At 41.7% G+C, this 18423-nt stretch overlaps 1 long non-coding RNA gene across 1 annotated transcript in view; it reads left to right on the forward strand.

The window, feature by feature from the left end:
- Positions 1 to 18423, forward strand: part of LOC146397853 (uncharacterized) — a 137258-nt gene that overhangs the window by 77061 nt on the left and 41774 nt on the right. The window contains exons 4-6 of the long non-coding RNA XR_014825119.1: positions 7973 to 8060; positions 11454 to 11608; positions 12616 to 13344. This is a non-coding gene — a long non-coding RNA (uncharacterized LOC146397853). The remainder of the gene's footprint in view (positions 1 to 7972; positions 8061 to 11453; positions 11609 to 12615; positions 13345 to 18423) is intronic.

Genomic DNA, 18423 nt, shown 5'->3' on the forward strand with positions numbered 1-18423 from the left:
AGAGCTTTGGGTTAAGGAGAAAAAAAATAACTTTATTACTTTGCCAGGCAAAGGAGGGTCACAGCAGCCTAACCCCTAAAAACTCTAAAGAGAGAATAGGAGGTGGTTTTATAGTTTGGGAGTGAAAAATAGGGCTGCAGATAAGGATCAGGGTAGATGCAAGCTTTCATTGTTTTTCAAAGCTGGCGAGGTGATCCTTCTTTCAGGAATGAAGAATGCCTCATTAACATCTTCCATTTATCAGGGTTTTAGTTCTGTCTAAAGAACTCAAAGGTACTGTTATTCCTTGGGGAGGAACTGGGACCCTGCCCCAAGGCTGCACTATTGTTTCTTGACTGCTCATCCCTGGTCTCTGCATCCCCTCCATTCCCCAATTAGCAATGGTTTGAGCCTGCCTTTAGAAGCTCAGGGAAGGTTGAAGCTGAAACTTATTCCCTAAAAACAAGAAATGGGCTCTGCTCAGTTTCATCTATGTATCTGTATATTTCTTCAGTTAAATGAAGGCCAAAATAACAATATTCATTTAGGGCCAGGAAATTTTGCAAGTTATTCTGGAATTAGTATTTGCCTAGTTATCAGGAGACCTGGGTTGTATTGCCACTAACTAGCTCAGATCTTAGTTAAGTGACAAAACATTTTTGGCCCCTGGAATCCTGCATTTGAAATGGAAATAAAGTATTTCCCACCTTCCTCTCTGAAGTAAAATTACAATTATGACAGTGTTTAAAAATGGAAAGGCACTACGTTAATAAAATCATCATCCCTATTGTAAAGCAAATGGGAGCTGTCAGTCTGGCTCATAGTTCATTGCTTTTTAAAATGTGGCTTGTGGATTTACCTCTTCATCTGCGTGTGTGGGAGATGGATTAGAAGCCCATATTTCTGGAACTCCTGTGAAAATTTTTTGAAACAAAGTCTGGTAGTAGCATCTCAGGGAAACCAACCTTCCTTCCGTCCTTCCTTCTTTCTTTCCTTCCTCTTATCCATTTATCCATATATAATCTATCTATCATCTATCATCATCATCTATCATCTACCTATCACCTCTCTCCTCTGTCTTTCTAACATTCATTATCTATCATCTATCTATTGGCCTATCTATTTATCTATCTGCCTATTATCTACCATCACCATGAAAGCCCGCAATGTCATACTTAGACTCATACTAAAATTTCAGAAACACTGTTTGCCTTTCTTCCTGTAGTTCCCTTCCATTGGGAAGTCTTACATATGTCTCCTCCCTGTAGATTCCACACCTTTCAAGACTCATCTTAAGTCACTCACTTCATCTTGCAGCTTTCTTAGATCACTCCAGGAGTTATCACTGAACTTCTTTTTGATGACATTTTAAGGCACTTAAAATGCAACAAATTTACATTGGTATGTTTTTTTGAACTAATTGTTCCTGTGCTACGTTTGCTTCTTCAAATAGATTTTAAGTTCTCTGAAGTGCAGAAATCTGGCTTATACCATATGCCCTCCAGTCTCTGGCACATGTTGAACTCAGAGTAGGTGCACAAAATGTGGAGGGAGAAACCAGGAAAGACATCTTTCAGTAGATGGAAAATTGCTAAAATCCTCTTGTCCATTCTTCTCTCTGCTTGCTGCTGTTCTTGTTTACACTAGCATTTCATTAGACAGCCACACTGTACTTAAACCTCCCTGCTTAGCTCTTTACAAATCTAACAAAAACAGGACACAAGTTTAGTTCCTGCTGGAGGGTCTACAGATGCAGATTTACAGCTTGTAGGAAAATTTCCAGGAGCTCTAGCATGAGGTGCCACATGTTTGGTATTAGTTTTAGAGGCTGATTGTGAAAGTCATTTTCTGGTTGTGGTTTTGTAATCTTACTTTCAGGAGAACTGTGGTCGTTTCTGTCAGGCTGGTCCGTGTGCTGCAGCCACATCAAGTGTCTTTCTTCATCAATCACAATTTGTTTTTTCCTTTGTGTTGATTTAAAAGAAACATACTGAAAGAAAAGGTAAAACAGGATTTGTGCTGGCTGGAGACACAGACAAAAGGATTCTTACCAAAAATCTATTCAGGAGGGATTATAAGAAGAGGACAAAAAGTCTTCTCTTTTCTTGTTTTAAAGATACAAAAATTTACCAAGGTTTTTTGTTTAAGGCTGCTCTAGTAAAACAGATGAGTACTCTTGTAAAATGTGTGTGTATATATATTTGTATCTGTGTGTGTGTATGCAACTCTGTGTGTGTGTGTGTGTGTGTGTGTGTGTGTGTGTGTGTGTGTGTGTAAATTGAAAATGCTTTGAGGGAGTGGGATGAGGAAGACTGGGAATCAACAGAATCCAACTGTCACAGCCATTTGTTATTTTGCTGTTGCGAAACCTCCTACCAGCAATAAGCCGGTCATTAAAATTTTAATCAGAAATTTTCTGTGTACCTGAGGGCCAGATCACAGAATTTTCAACCCAAGTATGAAGTTCCCATGTAAGTGATTCTGAATTAAAAAATAATGATTATGTTACCTTCAATTTGTAAATCTCTCTTATTTCATTTTTCTGATCTCATTTTGATTTTATTGTTAAGAAGATTTGTATTTTGGCCACACCTGCAACATGCAGACGTTTCCAGGCCAGGGATCAAACCCATGCCACAGCAGAGACCTGAGCCACAGTGGGACGTTCATTTTTGCATACTTGTTTCATGGAAGTGCTATGTGTCCATTCTCGAACTCCATCTTCACATGGTCTCTCCTGCATCTGCCAAGGTCTGCAGAAGTTCTCCATCCAAATTAGATCATGTTCACAGGTGGTAGCAGAGTTTAGGACTTAGACATATCTTTTTTAGGGGGCACAGTTCATTCTAATAGGGACAAAGTTGATAGGGATGGAGTAGGCAAAAGTAGTTGTAGAAGTCCCAATGAAGGATCATAGCTAGAGAGGGAAATCTAGAGGATGTTGGGAGATCACTGTAAGTTAATAATTGCTCAAGAAAGCCATCAGATAAAGGCAGGCTTTCTTGACTAGTGGAAGCAGGAGACTGTGGCTGGGGAATGGGATGAGGCCTGCATTCAGATTCAGCCCAAGGGCAGGAGTTTGAGGACCGCCCTTCTGCTGATTTGAATACACACCTTACCAGATACTAAGGAGGAGCTGCTACTTCCAGAAAGGAAGAGGTGTACTTTTCCAACCTGCACTCCCCTTGGATAATAAAACTATGTAGCCCACCAAATCCTGGATCCTGGAGGCAGAGCTTCCTTGCCTGCCCGCTGGCATCTCTCATAAGTGTCCTATCTTAATAAATCTCTTTCTTGCCTATCACTTTGTCTCTCACTGAATTCCTTCTTCACGGAGGCACAAAGAACCTGAATCTCTGTAAGTCCAGACATGGGCTGAGTGATCCTAACTTAAAACTGTGGGTTCAAGTCCCAATCTGGGTTTAGGCTTTGTTTGAGTCTTGGCACCTGGTTTCAAGTCCCAGTCTGTGTTCTGGCTGGATTCAGGCCATTAGTGCTGTCAGTTTCAAAGGATTTGATAAGGAGAAAAGGTGGAGCATAGGCGTGCGTAACCCAGCAGGATACTGTGGGGCCTTCTGGGGCGGGGCGGGAGGAGGGGGGTAGCTCCTTCCCCCATATCCTCTTCTTTAGCTCTTCTCTAGAGTATTTGAGGCACATTTTCAGAGTTGTTTTGCAAGTGTGAAAATCACCCCCACCACATGGAAGAGGTTAACTACTTGATGCCCATGGGCACACAGCCTCCAGCCCTCCTGGAGCCTAAGGATTGAGAATGTTAACCCCCGTGACACACCCTATGACCTCACTATCACCCAGTCAGAGAATTGTGCACAAGCTGATCACTTACCCTGAGACCGCCTCCCCTTCCCTCTCCTGGTTTTTAAAAATTCTTGACGGTTCTGTTCAGGAGTTTGGGCTTTTTGTGGGAGTATGAGCCACTGCCTCCATGCATGTCTCAGCAATAAACCTTTCTCTGCTCCAAACTCTGAAAAGTTTTGGTTTGTTTGACCTCCCTGTGCCTTGGGCATAGGGACTTGCAATACCATATGTAAGAGAGGGATGGCATATGTGCCCCACCCCTTTCTCAGAGTTTATTCTCAAGTCTAATAAGGGAGGAGTTTAAGCCAGAAGCTTAAGGACTTTTTGTGAATCTGAGCATGAGCAGAGCAACTTCAGGGCTCAGGCAGAAGAGGTGACTGAGACCCTTATCCTAATATCTTAGGCAGACTGGGGCATCAGGGGGGCCACTGGGTGGGCCGTGTGGTCCCCAGAATTGCAGTGGGAATATCCTCAACTTCTGTTCTCTGAGAGTCTGGAAGCCATGGAATGAGACTTCCTCAAGCCCCCTTCAGTACAGACAGTGTATGGCACATGTGTCTGAAAGAGAAGTCCACAAGCAGATTTGTCCCCTGCTGTCATGTGAGGCAGTCTTGGAATTCCTAAAATAACTGAGGAAGCTTTGAGGAATTCGCTTCCATTTGCAAGTGGGAACGGTGAACTGAAGTTTGGCACTTGCCATGGAGCAAAACATGAGCCACGGCAGCTGCCGACCTGCAGCACCCCTTGAGTGGAGCTCAGTGTGGAGACCAGGCGTGAGGCACTCTGTGCTCTGGACAAACTGGAAGAACAGGTCTTCAGAGAGATGTTTTTAGGAGAAGATTTTATGAACCCAGTTCTTGCATCTCCTCATGCAAGGAGATGACAGCACCAATGGCCCGAACCTTGCCAGAGCACAGACAGGGACTTGAACCCACATGCCGGGACTGGAACACACACAAAACCCAGGTTGGGACTTGAACCCACAGTTTTAAACTAGAGTCACTCACCTGGTGTTTGCACTTACCGAGGTTCAGGTTCTTCATGCTTCTGATGCTGCAAAGATGATACTGGAATCTGGGTACACGTTCAGGCAGTCAAAAAATGAACTCTGTGACCACACAGGCAGCAAGCAAGCAAAGTCTTTATTACAGGAAAGCAAATACCTCCCAGGGATCCTGGGAGGGGGAAGAAGAGTGTCCTCCCCCAGTTGTCCTATAGGGGTTTTTATTCCTTAAAGATGGGGGGTTACCAACATGGGGTCCATAAAGAGGTGGTTTTCTTCCATTGGCCTTGCTCAATTACCTATATCGGTCCTTGTTCAATAGGGGTTTTAGGGGTGGAAATTTCCCATAAGTCTCATCTTTTTCTTTTTTTTTTCCCTTTTCTTCCCGTAAACTGAGTCACAGATATTTAAGGAATAATGTCCGTCTGGGTAAAGGGTACACTCCCTATAGTAAACAAGGCTGTGGGGATGTTACTCCCTGGAGCTACAAATCTGTGGCCCTTAAGCCACAAATGTTAAGCAATAGCCATATCAAAGCCCATGCTCCTACACTGACTACCTGAGTTATTATTCTGCCTCACTTCCATGCAGAAGGAATTCAGTGAGAGACAAAGCGACAGGCAAGAAATAGATTTATTAAGATAGGACACTCATGAGGGATGCAAGTGGGCAGGCAAGGAGGCTCTGCCCTGAGGATCCGGTGGGCGACAGTATTTTCATCCAAAGGGAGTAGGGATCAGAAAAGATTGCCTCTTCCTTTCTGGGAGTACTAGCTCCTCCTTGGGATCCAGTAAGGTGTGTATTCAGATGAGCAGAAGGGCAGACCTCAAACTCCTACCCTGGGTCTGAACCTGAATCCAGGCCTCCTCCCATCCCCCACCCAATGACCGGAGGCAATTCTTGCACCTCCACCAGTCAAGCAAGCCTGCCTTGTTCTGTTGGCTTTTTTGGAGCAATTTATTAACTTACGGTGATCTCCCAAAGCCTCCTAAGTTTCCCTCTTTATCTATGGTCCCTTATTAGGACTTCTAAAACTGTGCCTACTCCATCCCTATTAATATCTAGAAAAACACTAAAATCCATCAATGAAGATTGATGTCTGTGACTAATAGTAACCTTCACAAGACTCGCAGCAAACTTCTGTGAAATGTGTGCGTGGCTGCATCCACTTCCGCCTTCACCTTTATGACTTATATCTTGCTATTCCCACTTTCCTCTTTGGGGCAATCCTTCAGATAGCTCTGAAATACTGCCTCCTGGGCTGTAGTTAGTGGGCAAAACAACAGATGTCACCATCATCTGTGAGAACGGCCCCTGGCAAGGCTGGGCCAATGAGACCAGAGGCAACTCAGGAAAGCATATCAAAGGTGTGATTTCAGTAAGCCCAGACTTTCCCATGGGAATGGTTTTCTGTAAACCTTCTGTAAATCTGGTTATCTGTAAATCTTGTGTTCCTACTACCTCCCCATTGTGGCAAAAACTCATATATCCTAGCTTCCCCCCTGGCCTCCCCAGGGTGGTTTCTCAGGGCTACCTGAGATGCTATCTCCCAGGCTTAAGTCCTAATTTCACCCCAAATAAAACTTAACTCTCAACTTTCAGGTTTTTTTTTTTTTTTTTCCAACAGAACTAAGAGCTTTTTGATTTAGATACGAATTTTAATAGAGCCACATTTGCTATTTGCTCTCCCATGCTGTGGAAGACTGTGCAGGTCGGCTTCTAAAGGTACAAGAAAGATTAAAAGCATATATGAAATATGGGTGTGGAAGAATACATGGGATTGATGCTGGGTGTGAGCATGAAGCTTCATTTTGTCTCATTTGGCAAATCAGGAGGAAATAGCCTCTGAAGACTGTGGTGAGAAGTGGTCCAAGCAGAACTGTCAAAATCCCTGGAGGAACTTGGATGAGTTGACTTTAAAAAAAGGCACGACCTGAAAGTTGAGAGTTAAGTTTTATTTGGGGCAAAATTAGGACTTAAGCCTGGGAGAGAGCATCGCAGATAGACCTAAGAAACTGCTCTGTGGAGGCTAGGGAGGAGCTTGGATATATAGGTGTTTTTGCAGCAAAGGGCAGGTAGCAGGAACCAAAGAGTTCTGGGCTTGCTGAAACCATTCCTTTGATATGCACCTCAGTTATGGGGCCAGTATCCTGAGTTTTCACAGCCCTGGGCGCTCTCCAGCTCATCCTTGGAGGAGGCTGCATTCACCACCACGGATGACTGTGACATCCTTTGTATTTTCCACTTAACTACAGCCTGGATGTAGTTAATACTGCCCCAAAGAGGCAGGGGGAAGTAGTATCAGTGTATATGATAAAGGTGAGGGGGAGGTGCATGCAGCCATGCACACATTTTTAAAAAGCTGGTTGCTGGTCTCATGGAGGTTACTACTAGTTACAAGGAGCAGACATCACCATGAAGGAGTTTAGTGTTTTTTCTAGATATGAGGAGATGCAAGAACTGGGCACATAAGATATTCTCCTAAAAATATCTGACTATTTGAAGACCTGTTCTTCCAGTTTTCCCAGAGCACAGAGAGCCTCACTCCTGGTCTCCACCCTGAGCTCCACTCAGGGGGTGCTGTGGGCCTGCAGCTGCAATGGCTTAGGTTTTAACCCATGTAGAGGGAGAGATGATAAGTGGTGGCAAATGCCAAACTCTAGTTCACAGATGGTAGAAGCAGTTGAAGGGTTGATTGGGAGAAGAGAATAACAGAGAATGAAAAGAAAAGTAGAAACTGATCTAGGAAATAGTCATATTATGTGATTTAAAAGAAGCACCCATTCCTGTAAATGAATATGTTAATGAATCGATAGGGAATGTGGGGGCACAGGAGGAAACACTGTGGGATCTGCCTTCCTTGAGCTGGTACCAGCCATGAGAAAGAGAAGATGGAGCCACTGTCTATGGCTGACCAGAGCTGGTTTTGCACAGCGCTGCTCAAGACGGTGATGAAGGGTGATGGTTAAAAACCTTCCTGAACTAATATCCCCCATTCCCTCCCCTGAGGCTGTCCTCCTCCAGGGCCCCAGTGTCTGCAATCCTGGATATATTCCTTATTCTTTCAAGCAGGAAAGTGAAGAAGATGTCATTGGCATTTTCATTCTATATAATGGGAAACAGCACAGCACTTTTTTCTTTTCTTTTTAAGCCTCTGTTGTCACTTTTTTTCAGGAGATGAATAAAAGATCTGTGGGTCCCAAGAGAGAATGCCAGTGGATTCAGAAAAATGTCTTCTGGGAATTCCTCTTGTGGCTCAGAGGTAATGAACCTGGCCAGTATCCATGAGGATGTGGGTTTGATCCCAGGTTCTGCTCAGTGGGTTAAGGATCCAGAATTGCTGTGAGCTGTGGTGTAGGTCAAAGATGGGGCTTGGATCCAGTGTTGCCATGGCTGTGGCATAGGACAGCAGCTGCAGCTCTGATTCAACCCCTAGCCTGGACTTCCCTTGTGAGGCAAATGTGGCCTTAAAAAAAAAGTTCCTATAGAAACAGGTAAAGTATAGTTGGTCTCTTGTTAATCACTCCCTGCTCTTACCTAGTCAATAAGGTCAGCCTGCTCCCACAGTGGGCTCACTGAGCCACTCAGGGCCCCTGTAGATCCTGACTTGGGGTTATATCTGCTTTTCTCCAGCTGCTGGTTGAATTCAGGACTTGCCTTTTATTTTGTGTATTATTTATTTATTTAATTTCTTAAAGTTTTCTTGAAGTATAGTGGGTTTACAATGTTGCGGTCATTTCTGCTGTATGACAAAGTGATTCAGTTATGCTTGTACATCCATCCATCTTATTTCAGTTTCTTTTCCCACATAGATTATCACATAATATTGGGTAGAGTTCCCTGTGCTATATGGAAGGTCCCTGTGGGCCAGTCGTTCTATATACTACAGTGTGCATATGCCAATCCCAAACCCCCAGGAATTGCCTTTTTAATGATAGTGGATGGTACCCTGCTAAGGCCAAGAAAATGTCCCTGGGAATAAATGAGTCTGCTCACCATGAGTCCTGTAGGGAGCAGCAGAGAGCAGGTGTGTCATCTAGGGCTGAATAGGCAGCTCTGGACGATTGCATCCTGAGCCCTGCTTCGGATGAAGGAAGCCTTGGCACCCTTTAAAGAGGACAAGAGAGCAGAGCAGAATAATTTGGATAACCAGAAACCCTGTGATCCCTCTATCTTTGCAGCTGTCTTCTGAAGACTTTGAGATGTCCCATGTCCAAAAGCACTCAACACATTGTTATCACAATAATTTATATATAGGATGTCTCACTGGCACTGCTCAAGGGCAGGGCTTTGTCTCCATCTTTATGTTTCCAGCCTCAGACACAATTCTTGGCACTTAAGAAGGGCTCAATCAATGCTTGTGAAATGAAAAACAGGATGAATGAATTGGTAATGATCATTATTCATGAAGAAATTCTTTCAAATATCCATGGCATATCATGATCAAATTGGATAGAAGGGATAAAACTGACCAAATATAGATATTCTACAAAAGAGATGAGCTAGACCTAAGAATTTCAGTGCTTCCTTATATCTAGGCAACCATACAATGATATCGTATTTTAATATACTATGGAGTAGGGAAGACTTCAGTGTAGTTAATGGAGAGAGGATATAGTAAGAATAACATAAATTTGCTAGCCCATTGGTAATAATTGGTCAAATTCTGCCCACTTAAAATATGAGGCACTGAATATATCTATGTCATGAAGGGTCATCGGCAAAGCTATTAATCCCATTTTTCCTTATAGAGAGGAATGGAAGATGCTGTCACAGTGAATGGAATGATATTGACCCATTACAGATTTTCACATATGAGGAGAGATCATGGGTAAAGATGCAAAAGGATTCTTTTGCAAAGAAGGCTTGAAAATGGATATAGTGAAGGCTTGTTTGAAGAGGAACAATAAGAAACTGTCAACTGGGTGTTCCTGTCATGGCTCAGTGGAAATGAATCTGACTAGCATCCATGAGGACACAGGTTCGATCCCTGGCCCCACGTAGCAGGTTAAGGATCCAGCATTGCCGTGAGCTGTGGTGTAGGCCGCAGATGAAGCTCAGATCCTGATTGCTGTAGCTGTGGTGTAGGCTGGCAGCTACAGCTCCAATTCAATCCCTAGCCTGGGAACTTCCATATGCTGTGGGTGCAACCCTAAAAATAAATAAATAAAATAAATAAATAAATAAATAAATAAATAAAAAGAAACTGTCAAGTGTACCTCAGAGCAAATTTCTTATTCCTTCTGGCATTCACAAGCTTCTACTGGATTTTTTCTCTGTGCCAACTTAAGGGGAACAAACACTGTGCATGTTGGGGAGAGAACGGAAACACGTAACTTGAAATATTCTGCATGTCCAGTATAACTTTGACCTGGCATCCTGTTTTTCCCACACTCTCCGTTTTTACTTTTTATTTCACCACCATTATTTCTCCCATGAACACAAGTTCTTTGGTTCTTCCTTGTGCATAGAAAGGTGTGATGGTTAGTTTTAAACTGTTCCCATTTTCTTATCAGTCTCTTTCTCTGGGAAAATCTGTTGGCACAGAAATGTTTTCTGTCACATTGTCACTTGGAATCATCTTCCTGCATGTCTCTGCCTCATTAACCCCACATTTCTTTTGAGAACTCAGCTTGAGATTATCTTTTGCCTTCTTGCCCAACACTAGTTCATTTTTTCCTTATGATCAGTATTATTATTTACTGAACCTAGAGTCTTTTTTTTTTTTTTTTTTTTTTTGTCTTTATGCCATTTCTTGTGCTGTTCCTGCGGCACATGGAGGTTCCCAGGCGAGGGGTCTATTCAGAGCTGTAGCCACCGGCCTACGCCAGAGCCACAGCAACGCGGGATCCGAGCCGCGTCTGCAACCTACACCACAGCTCACGGCAACGCTGGATCGTTAACCCACTGAGCAAGGGCAGGGATCGAACCCACAACCTCATGGTTCCTAGTCGGATTCATTAACCACTGCGCCACGACGGGAACTCCTAAAGTCATATTTTTAAATGCATTTTGTAGGAAAGACACTATACTGGATAAAAATGTATATTACCATATTTAAAAACTACAGATAAATAACTCCTTAGGTGATGGGGGAAACTGGAAATGCTCTTGACTTTAATGTACTCAAAGTTGAAAAATAATGGGTGTGTTCTATGCAGCCATTTTTATTAAGCAAATAGCAAAAGCAAAATTAGACTTAAGGATCATAGCATTCTTCCAACAATGTTGAAAAGGAGAGACTTGGGCATTTCTCAAACTGTTGATGTATTTTGCCTTTAGGCTTTCTTCATTAGTTATTTATAATGTCTCTCTCTATAATATTTTATTCTTTTTTGTTTTGTAATTCAACAATAGGAACCACCAAAGATTGCTCTTCAGAACACTAGCTGGTCTTCTTTTCTATTCAATGGGCATTATGTTCTGGGAGATAAGGTGTCTAGTCTGGAAAAGCATCCTCTTTCTTTGTAGAAATGTCTAAATTTGAAAATAAATTTCTTCAAGTAGCAATTTGTGATAGCAGGGGCAAAAGTTCGCTATCACTTATCAAGGATTGGGGATAAGTAAAAGTGTTGGGGGGGTTACTTTCTCAAGAGATTGAAAGATGGTAAACCTTCGTGAAGATTTGTCTTCTTTCTCGCTTTCGTTTCCACAGGAAGAAGGCAACTTTGTTTAGTGGAGAAAGGACTGCAATGGCGTCACTCTGGAGGGCTGAGTCTGTCCCACACTGACCTTAGGGGACTTTTTTGCAAACACTTCTGACTTTTTGCTTCTCCATGAAGAAACTGAGAGATCAGGAGACTTTAACTGGTAGGATTGTAGTACCTGTCCTTTTCAATTAAAAAAAAAAAAATCCATGCTGATAATATTCTACATGTGGTTAGAATTATGGGACCAGAGAATAATGTAATTCATACACAGCTCAAAGGCAGAATAACCCTTTAAGCATCTCAGACAGAAGCAATCTCTTTTAAAAAAATCAAAGTATTGTTGATTTATAATGTTGTGCCAATTTCTGCTGTACAGCAAAGTGACCCAGGCATACACACACATGCATTCTTTTTCTCATATTATCTTCCATCATGATCTATTCAGAGAGATTTGATATAGTTCCCTAAGCTGTACAGTAGAACCTCATTGCTTATCCATTCTGAATGTAATAGTTTGCACCTATTAGCCCAAAACTCCCAACCCATCACACTCCTCCCCCAGACCTTGGCAACCATAGGCATTTTCTCTGTGTCTGTGAATCTGTTTCTGTTTTGTAGGTAGGTTCATTTGTGCCATATTTTAGATTCCACATATAAGGCATATCATATGGTATTTGTCTTTCTCTTTCTGACTTTACTTAGTATGAAGATCTGTGGTTGCATCCATGTTGCTGCAAATGGCATTAATACAATTTTACAAAGATTAAGAAAAGTAAATGTCACAGTGGGGTGCCCAAAGAAAAAGGAATGTCTTTTAAAAAGTTTTAGGCAGAGAGCTGCCTTTTTAGGGTAAAGCTTTCTAGTAATTAGTTTCTGGAGATAAAAATCCATAATCTCTTGGAGTTGAACTTTTCTGAGCGAGCATCCTAGGATGGGCCACTTGATTCTGCAAACAGAAGATAACTAGCCAACCTTGAGGTTTCAATCTATCTACATCCAGATTCTGCTGGTTGCTAATGTAATTGAATATTTCTATCTGGTTTATCTTATAAAAAAGACTTTTCATAGTTTTCTTCAAATGAAAAATTTGCTTATGTAATTATTGCCTCCTGCATGGGATTATATATGACAGACCTACCCACACATTTATTTATTTTTGCTTTTTAGGGCTGCACCCATGGCTTCTGTGCTGAGACACAAAGAACCTGAACCTCAGTAAGTGACACCACCATCAGACACCACGTGAGTGATTCTAATTAAAAAACCATGGGTTCAATTCCAAATCTGGCTTTTGTCTGGGTTTTTGTCCCTGTGTGTGGGTTCAAGTCCTGATCTAGGTTCTTGCTATGTTCAAGTCAGAGGTGTTGTTGGTTTCAGTTCTCCAGATTACAGACAGCATGTCATGGCATAGCTCAACCTCCATAATTGCATCAGCCAATTCCCATAATTAATCTCTTCTTGTGTACCGACATATTCCCTCTGGGTTCTATTTCTCTGGAGAACCCTGACTAATAATTCAGACAACAATGAAGTTGTATACAGTTGAAGTTCTAAGAAGAGTGATTCCAGCCTCAGAAAGCGGTCTTTGAACCATGGCTGAGGCCAGTTGTCATGGTGGGCAGAAATGATGAAGTCCAGATGAACGTGGAGAAGGATGTACTGAAGAGTCTCGGAGGCACCGTGTTGGAAGTGACTTGTCTTCTCAAGAGGAAGAGGCCAAGGATTTACGGAAGGGGGAATCACCACTGAGAATGTCGAGAATGCCTTGTTATTTTTCACCGAGGGGGAGCCAAAGTGTCTGCATTTGTGTCAAGGATAGAGATGTTGCTGCTGCAAAGGGGAGAAAACGGAGCCATAAGTTGAGGAAACATGGATCATGCCTCTAACAGGTGAAAGGTGGGTACTTGCTAAGAGGAATGCTTCTGATGGAGCCCAAGTTTCCTAGATTCTTCCAGGGATCAGGTCTGATAAAGGGGGGTGGCAGCTTGCATTAATGAGAAAGAGTTACTGAGTTGAAAGCAAGGTCTTTGCAGCTTAGCATAAAGAATTTGGTAAAAACCTGAGTGTCTTAATGGGGACCTTCAGGAAATGACAAAAGAACCTTTTTTCCTCTGAGCAAAGGGGTTGTGTAGGAAAAAGGCCAAAATGAGCATTCTTATCGATGTGGGGTGATACACCTTGATGGGACAAGGGTGTAGACACAGAAAAAAAATGAGTTGTAGTATTTCACTCTCTAGCTGTGAATTCTTAAAGTCTCCCTTTTATTATCTCTATATAATAGGGATGATAATACTACCAACATCTCAGTATTTTGGATTCATGCATTTTTTTTTTTTTAATGTCTTTTGCCTTTTCTAGGGCTGCTCCTGCAGCATATGGAGCTCCCAGGCTAGGGGTCGAATCGGAGCTGTAGCCCCCAGCCTACACCAGAGCCACAACAACGTGGGATCTGAGCCACGTCTGCAACCTACGCCATGGCTGGATTGTTAATCCACTGAGCAAGGCCAGGGATCGAACCCGCAACCTCATGGTTCCTAATCGGATTCGTTAACCACTGCGCCATGACGGGAACTCCAGTTAAGGATTTTTTACATTAATTGTGATTTTTAAAAATATAATACCCTCAAATATTATTTATCTCAATTACTGAGTTTTGGCATCCCCATAATGCCTGAGGTGAGTGCCTACATTTTTCTCCCCTGTTTCCTACTGCTTCTTTGTATAAGAACTTATTTAACCTCTCTTAAACCCACTGTAGCAAATCCTGTTATTATCCACATTTTTTACATGTGAAAAACGCTGAAGCATAGGGAAGGTGTGTACTAGTTTCCAATGGCTGCGGTAACAAATTATCACAAATTTGGATGCTTAAAGCAACACACGCTTTTCCTCTTACTGTTCTAGAGGTCAGAATCCCAATATCAGTTTCACTGGGCTAACTAAAGTCAAGGTGCTGGCAGGGTCCAGATATCTCGAGAGCCTCTAAGGGAGAAGCCCTTTGCTTGCTTTTCTAGCTTCTAGAGCTGCATTCTTTGCATTTTGTGATTCAGTGCTCCTTCGTTTACCGTCAAAGTCAAAGGCATAGTATCTTGCGTCAGTTGGCATATGGCCTTCTTCTTTTGTAGTCAATCTCCTTCTGACTTCTTATGAAGACTCTTGTCATTACATTTAGGACTCACCCAGAGAATCCAAGATAACCTTCACCATCTCAGGGTCTGTCCCTTTAATCACATAAGCAAAGTCCCATTGCCACATAATGTGATGATGATTAGGCTGTGGATTTCTTTTTTATTCTTTTTAGGGCTGCACCTGTGGCATGTGTAAGTTCCCAGGCTAGGAGTTGAATTGGAGCTGCAGCTGGTGCTTATGCCATAGACACAGCACCACCAGATCTGAGGTGCCTCTTCTATCTATGCTGCAGCTTGCAGCAATTCCAGTTCCTTAACCCACTGAATGAAGCCAGGGATCAAACCCACATCCTCATGGATCCTAGTTAGGTTCTTAACCCACTGAGACATGATGGGAACTCTTAGTATGTGACTGTCTTTGAGGGCCATTAATCAGCTTCCCAGTTCATGAATTGTAAGTGGCAGTGTTCAGATCAGACTGAAGCTGACTGGTGTCTGCGCCCTTTTGCTGGAGGCAGTGGATTTGTCTTTCCTTAGGCTCAGGGGTTTGGCAAGGAGTTCTGCAGGCATGAGCATCAAGTTCAATCTCTCTAAGGGACTTACTTTACACGATAGTCAGGATCAGTGGCAAGTTAGTGGGAGTCCTCTTCCATCTTTTCCTACACACAGCATCCTAGTTGGAAGACAGAATTGTTTGGAACCATATTTATTTGACTTTTCAAGGTTAGAAGACCTTATCTTATGCCCTGACCTGGAAAGGCAAGAAGTTTTAGTAACAAAGAGAAAATGGACACCCGACTTTTTTTCATCCCTATGTTTAACCTTCTTCCTGTCTGTTAAGTAATTCTTCTTTTGATACATCTGAAATCCTTACTGCCTTAAGTCCCATTTTCTTTTGTTGGGAATATGGAAAATAACCACCTTCTACTATCTAAATGATAGCATTTATGATTTCAGTGACTGGTGAAATTTTAGCCAATTTTGTTTTATTGTACATGAAGTAAAAATAGTGAATGTATGGGAAAAACACTGTGATTGATTGGCTATTGGATCTCAACAGGTATAGTGAAAGTTATCTTTATTTTCCGTCAGTGATTCTTTGTAAATATGCATGGACATCTGAAGACTACCATTTGGGGCTGAGTTGGGTAAACTTCTGTAAAAGGTGAGGTGTAAATAGTTTAGGCTTTGCAGGCTATGTGGTCTCTGCCTCAACTATTCAGCTATGCTGGCGTATCATGTAAGCAGCTATAGACAATATGTAAATAAGTTGGTGTGACTGTTTTAATATGTCTTGGTTTATGGACACTGAGCATTGAATTTCATTAGTTTGTTTGTATCCTGAAATACTCTTTTGATGTTTTTCACCACTTATAAACCATTCTTAGTACACGGACCACAGAAAAACAAGTCAGGTTTGCTGACCTTGGACCTAGTTCTCCCAGAATTTTGTAGCTTATTCCTGCCTGATTATCTTGATGAAGATAATTAAGTAGGCTGGTATGACATTATCCTACTTGCAGGTCATGTATGTATAGTGCCTCACCCTCAATCTCGTCTTATCTTCTCTCCTGAACCCCTTTGACTCTAATATAAAATGTTGAGATTTTAAAACAGCCCTTCTTTTTTTAAAAAAATTTTAAATTAAAGTGTGGTCGATTTACAGTGTTGTGCTAATTTCTCCTGTACAGCAAAGTGACCCAGTCATATATATATATATATACACACACACACACACACATATATTCATATACATTCTTTTTCTCATATTATCTTCCATTGTGTTCTATCCCAAGAGACTGGGTATAGTTCCCTGTGCTATTTAGCAGGACCTCACTGCTTATCCATTCTAAATGTAATAGTTTGCATCTACCAATACCAAACTCAAAACAGCCTTTCTTCCATCTAGTTCATTCTTCTGCTTTCAGGTCTTTGTTCAACTCTGATATCCGCCCTGCTCCCAGGCTCCTCTTCCTTCTTCTCTCCTTATTCTCAGGGACCTCTACTCTTCCTGTACATTTTTGCCTCTTCCATCTTTTCCAATAGAATGTAAACTCCTTGAAAAGTGAGAACAAAGGACTTATTAATCTTTGCCCCTGGAGTGCACTTATCGCAATGACAGTTGGAGAGCCATAAATGTAGCTTATATATAAATTCTTCTCCAAAATTACACGTTGAAGTTGAGAGCCATTGAAACAAAATACAAATAGTATGTCCTCTGTTGTGTTACCATATGTCACACCCCTTTGACCTAGTTAATAATAAAAAAACAACAGTGGGAATATCTGCATCTGAAGATACTGCTTTTGGAAAATGAGTCTTCTTTCTCTCAGCCCTAAATCATACATCATGCTGACTCTACACTCTGCTAATCTGAAAAATAAAACAAAACAAAACTGCCAGTCTGGAGACAAACAAATGTATGAAAGAACACACAATCAGATTGTAGAGAAAAGGTGAAACACACTCAGGCTGAGTCATACACTAGTCAATTTATGGTGCCATTCATTCTGATTGCAAAGATCTACTTCCAAAGAAACTACTCTTTTTTTTCTTGTCTTACTATGGTTTTATTTTATTTTATTTTATTTTTTTATTTTCCCATTGTACAGCAAGGGGGTCAGGTTATCCTTACATGTATACATTACGGGGGGGGGGGGGAAGAAACTACTCTTAATGATAAAAATCTCCAGTCCACTGAAAAGAAAAAGAACTCTCTAGATACTTAAAATGATTTTCTTCTTCTTCTTCTTCTTATTTAGGGCTGCACCCATGGTATATGGAGGTTCCCAGACTAGGGGTCAAATTGGAGCTGCAGCCACTGGCTTACACCACAGACACACCAGATCCGAGCTGACTCTGCAACCTACACCACAGCTCATGGCAATGGCAGATTCTTAACCCACTGAATGAGGCCAGGGATCAAACCTGCATCCTAATGGATGCTAGTCAGATTCGTTTCCGCCAAGCCACAATGAGAACTACCTAAATGACTTCCTCATTATTTAGAAAATACTTTTCTTCCATGGCTGAGTCCTAGCATCAGCAAAGAAAGAATTTATTCAGAAGTATAGAAGGATTCAGAATTTCTTCAGCACTCTTTTCATTCTGTTTAAGATGCCAGTCCTGTCTTTGAAAAAATGTTGTCTGTAGATTGTCATGGGGTGATGAACAGAATGTAAGAGCAGTTGCTACCATATTGAGGAACCCAGATGTCATCAAAATTTGGTTTGGATGGATGTAGCAATAGGACACATTCACAAGATATTTTGTTGATGTTAGATCAAAGATATCAATGAACAATTTAAAAATTCAGCTGCTGTGCAAAGGGCAGTCACCCTGCTGTGAGAGCAGTAGTGCATGAGGGCTGGGAAATTAAAAGGCTTAACCACACATCCCAAACTGTCTAAATAACTTTATTGTTTAAGTGAAATGAAATACAAACACAAATAGCCAGAAGGGTAAAATGTAAATTAAACTTCAAAATCGTTTTGTGTTTTAACCATCTAAGGATATCCTTAGCACTGCAAATAAGTCTACTTTCTTTGGAAGTCTAGAAATATAATCCAATACCCCAAACTCCCCTGACTTTCTTCTTCCTTTACATGCTCTGCACATGTCCACTTTGAAATAAAAGTTTGACCAAAATCCAAAGGAATGTGATGTAACTACCTAGGAAGAGTTTAGTTTCTAAGCCATGAGAACCATTGCCAATGACAGCCTTCCCCAAAATGAGATCTGGTTGGTAGCAAGATTTCAGGCCAAGATGACTCTGCCTTCTCTTGTTGGGTGGCTGCATTGAGAATTGCCTTGCAAAGTAGACATCTGCAAAGGAATCATTAGGAAT

Source organism: Sus scrofa, chromosome 13 (genome assembly GCF_054392235.1).
Source record: "Sus scrofa isolate SSC_HxYL_T2T_F1_AM1 chromosome 13, Sscrofa_HxYL_maternal_Yorkshire_Landrace_v2.0, whole genome shotgun sequence".
NCBI lineage: Eukaryota > Metazoa > Chordata > Mammalia > Artiodactyla > Suidae > Sus > Sus scrofa.